The 4,791-nt window shown below is 47.3% G+C and overlaps 1 pseudogene; it reads left to right on the plus strand.

Moving 5' to 3' along the window:
- Positions 1 to 360: 360 nt before the first annotated feature.
- LOC115939296 (small ribosomal subunit protein uS8 pseudogene) lies at positions 361 to 776 on the plus strand (annotated as a pseudogene).
- Positions 777 to 4,791: the final 4,015 nt, after the last annotated feature.

Consider the following 4,791-nt stretch of genomic DNA (forward strand, 5'->3'; position numbering starts at 1 on the left):
TTATTAAAATCTTTTTCTCAGGGATTTGAAATATCACTTCTGTCTTACACTAGACTTGCGTAGGTAGTTGTATCTATTTGTGAAATTTCTGTTCGGCCCACTGTCTGTCTGCCTACTCCTGCACCAGTAACACACTGTTGATTATAGAGGTTTCGTTGTATATTTTAACGAGGGGGCCCGTGTCCCTTAAAGGTTTTCTCTTTGGTATTTTCCCAGACATTCCTGTATGTTTACTTTTCCATATTAACTTAATGATAAACTTTTCTAGCTGCGTGGGTATGCTCACTGGACATTTTTATTGGGACCACATTAAATTTGTAAATAGCTTAGGGACTCTTTCCTCCCTCAGTCCATGCTGCCATAATGATGCGCATGAATGTCCTGACAGATGTTCTCAAGAGCATTAACAGTGCCGAGAAGAGAGGCAAACACCACGTTCTTATCAGGACAATGCCCCAAGTCATCGTCTGGTTTCTCGCTGTGATGATGAAACGTGGTTACATGGCAAATATGAAATCCTTGATGATCACAGAGCTGAGAAAATTGTTGTGACCCTCATGGGCAGGTTAAACAAGTGTGGAGTGATCAGCTCTAGATTTGATGTACAACTCAAAGGTCTAGAGAAATGGCAGAATAATCTGCTCCCGACCCACCAGTTTGGTTCCATTGTACTGATAACCTCAGCTGGCATCATGGACCATGAAGAAGCAAGACGAAAACAAACAGGAGGCAAACTCCTGGGATTCTTTTTCTAGGGATGTAATACTTACATGCAAATAAAATGCCTCAGTGGACAGATAAAATAAACTAAAATAAATAACTTAGGGAGCCCCGAGGTCTTGATGATGTGCCATCCTAATCAAGAATGAGGGTTGTCTTTCCATTTGTTTAAGACTATTCCATGCCTTTCAGTGGTGTTTTAAGTTTATTGCTAAGATTTTGTTGTTTTTATAAGTGAGGTTTCCTAATGCATTATATCTCCTAACCAGTAATTAATTGGGTATAAAATTGCTATATTTTCAAAAATTTTTAAAGATTTATTTATTTATTTATTTGGGAGAGAGAGAGAGAGAGAGAGAGAGCAAGCAGGGGGAGGGACAGAGGGAGAGAAGCTTTCAAGCAGACCTGGCACTGAGCTCAGAGCCTGACGTGGGGCAGGATCCCACCACCCATGAGATCACGACCTGAGCTGAAACCAAGAGTCAGATGCTTAACCAACTGAGCGCCCCCAGCGCCCCAGAAATGCTGTTGTTTTTACTTGTTAATTTTATATTCTCTTGCTGAATTGTATTATGGTTTGAATTAGTTTTATCCTTGATTCTCTAGGGCAGCACTGCCTAATGGAAATCTCCTTGACAGAAATAGCCTATGTCTCTGCTGTCCAGTATGGTAGCCACCAGCTACCTGTGGCTATGAAACGCTTGAAATGTATGACGAGGGAACTGAATTTGTACTTTTTTGATGAGTTAATTAAATTTGAGTAGCCAAGTATGGCCAGTGGCTTCTCCTTTAGACAGTGCACCTTTAGAGCTTTCCCAGTACACAACATGTCACCTATAAATATAGTTGTCTGTGTTCTTTTCCAGTTCTTACACCTGAAATTGCTGTCTTTAGTCTGTCAGAAAATGTTTTATATGTAGTGAAAATAACAGGCGTCCTGGCATCGTTTCTGCCATTAATGGAAATGCTTTCAGCGTTTCCTCATTAAGATGGTGGCTTTAGGATTGGATTATACATGTGTTTTATCATGATAAGGAATAATTAATTCTTTCATATTTTCTCAAGGGTTTTTCGTAAAAATAGGTGAATTTTAGAACTCTTAATTTGGTGTGAGAGTAATAGCTCTCCTAATACTGAATCATCCTTCCATTTCTAGTATAGACCCTGCTTGTTCATGGTGGGTTAATACTGGATAACATTTTATTTTCTTAATATTGGCTAACATTTTACTTCAGACTTTGCACTGGTTTTCAGAGCATGTTGGTCTGAAATTTTCTTTTGGTGGGTATGCTCACTTTGTCAGGTTTGGGCATTAATGTTATACCCGTTCATTAAAAGAACTTGGAAGTTTTCTCTCATGTCCTATCAACTGAAACAAGCTACATACTATTGGGACTGTTTGTACCCCAGCAGTTTTGTGGAATGCCCTAGTGAAACCATCCGAAGTGTTTTGTTTTGTTTTGTTTCATTTGTTTGGTGTGGTATTTTCTTGATTACTTGTCCCCTTCTGTGGAAGTTGGGGTTGCCATCTTCAAAAGGCATTTTTTTGAAGATCTCCCAGACTTCTGTATGTGAACCAGTGTTTGGAAAGAAATATGTTTTTCAGAAACTGTTTGTTTTGCAGTGAGAGTCACCCCCAGAGTATCTAGTGGATCATATTGCTCCTCTCTGTCTCCTCCTTCCACTCTCTACTCTGAAACTAGAAGATGTAGGTTGAAATTATGGCTGTCCCTTGTCCTTTGTTGCTTGTCCAGTTGGTAGGTTAGCCATAGGACAGAGTCTGGCTCTTGTGGAGAAAACCGACATTTTTCAGAGTATATGTTTCCCAGTGAGGACTGTCCCGTTTCGAAAGTCCTATCACTGACTACTTCCAAAAGGAAGTGAGGAAAGTGAAAAGATCCGAGTTATGAACTATTCCAATTTACAGTGTATTCAGTTGATTATCTAGTGTTTACAATTGGATCCCTAGGTTATAAAGATATCTGAGCCAAACAATTTGTAGTCTCCAAGGCACTTGGCTATCAGTAATCAGTAAATACTTACCATCTGTTTCCTTCCGAGACAAGCAAGGTTATTCTTCTCTTCTTCATTTGTGTACCTACCAATTACAGCAGATCTTAGTCTCAGTAAAATCATGAGATTTCCTCCTGAGTCGCTGCCAAACGGTGCACCTCCGGCTGGCTCTCCAGGCTGCCTTCGGGTCACCGCTCTCCCCGGCCAGCATACCCTGATCTTTAGGCCAGTGGGGCGATGCAGCGCCCTACGTAGAGATGGGGAGAGGGACAGTGATCTGGAAACACACACACTATTTCTCCAGCACTGTGTGTGTGTGTGTGGAGTGGGTCTGACAATGGTGTCGGCTTGCCAGAGTCCAAGTAGGAGGCAGAAACTACACCCGTTCTCCGCACAGGGTGAATTTAATATGGAGAATTGTTCCGTCCTGACAAGTTTGTTAACATGGCAACTCTGAGTATAAGAGACGCCGGGAAGCAGCTACCAGCCCTAGGGCTGCGGGAACAGAGAAAGAGGCTGGGATTACTGATGCAGAAACAGCGTGGGGGAACCGCGCCGCCGAAACGGAGGGGCGAGGGCCGGTGTCTCTGATCGCGGAGACGGGACCCAGGACTCGGGACTGGACGTCTGCTGAGGAGCAGTGAGAGCTGAGGTCCCGCGGGGGCAGGACGCCAGCACTCCTGCCAGGGCTGGGCCGACTGGGAAGAGGCTGCGGCCCCAGCAGGAGGGAGGGTCTGCTTCAGGCTCAGCGGCAGGTGCCCCAGCGGGCTGGGCGCCAGAGCCCCGCGCGCACCTTCCTCCCCTCGCCCTGTCCGCAGGTGCCCGGGGCCGGGGCTGCCTTCAGTCTTCTGGGGGTATCCCGTCGCCTTCCCAAAGCTGAGCTTTCGTGTTCTACGCTGCAGGAGGTTACCCACGGCAGATTGACGAGGCGAAGGAACAGCAGAGAAAAATCATTTCTTCTCTCCGCTCTTGCGGGCGCGGTGGGCATGGAGAGCTCTGGGGGTCCTGGATCCCTGCGCCCCTGGGGTCTCATCTCCCTCCGAGGCTCAGTGCGTGCAGGAGAGACGCGCCCCCCAGCACGTTGGGTGCTGGGGAGCAGGGGGTTCGGAGGCGGGTTGGTGTGGTCTCCAGTCTCAGGCGCAGGAGGCCAGCAGGTCGCAGCCCTCTGCTCTGTCACCGCAGTTCCCGAGCCTGCTCTTACTTAGCCCGCCTTCAGGTGCCGTTTCCTCAACGCTGAAGGAAGGTGGGTGTTGTGGCTGCAGACAGGGCTCTCTCTGCCCTGGCCCTGGCCTCGCTGGTCTCCATCCCTAGGACGCGAAGACCTTATCCGGGCTGTTCCACCTGTGCCGCCGGGCACCCTCCCCCCACTCCAGACCTCAGCCCTGTGACTTGTCATCCATCAGGTCCCAGGCGACCTAATTCCTGCATGAGGAGCCCCGAATCCCCTTCCAGATACTTGCAAGTCCAGGGATGAAGGTGTTTGACCCTCAGCGACTGCAGATTACTCAACCGCTTCTTGGGATGGGACCTCTTGAGCCCTTGTTGAGTTGTGGGCAAGGTCAAGCCCAGGCGGGATGCAGCCCTGCCTACACCCCTGAGAACTCCAAGTAGTACCCCCAGTTTAACCCAGCTTTGGGAAACCCCCTGGGAGCCCCCTAGAGTAAAATTAACGGACAATATTGTAGTCGTTTCAGGTGTACGACGCCCTGAGTCAACGATTCTATGCATTACTCAGCGCTGACCACAATTCTTCATAATCGTTTTGCTGGTGGAGGGTCTTGCTTTGATGCTGATGGCCGCGGACTAATCAGGGTGGTGGCTGCTCAAGGCTGGGTGGCCGTGGCAATTCCTTAAAATAAGACCACAGTGAAGTTTGCCCTGTCTTCTTCTCACACACGATTTCTCTGCAGCGTGGGACGCTGTTTGATAGCATTTTACCCACAGGAGAACTTCTTTCAAAATTGGAGTCAATCCTTGCAAACCCTGCCACTGCCCTCATCAACTAAATTACTGTAATATTCTGAATCCCTCGTTGTCATGTCAACAGTCTTCACAGCA

Source organism: Leptonychotes weddellii, unplaced genomic scaffold (assembly GCF_054177405.1).
Source record: "Leptonychotes weddellii isolate Sample4059 unplaced genomic scaffold, ASM5417740v2 HiC_scaffold_11121, whole genome shotgun sequence".
Taxonomy (NCBI): Eukaryota; Metazoa; Chordata; class Mammalia; order Carnivora; family Phocidae; genus Leptonychotes; species Leptonychotes weddellii.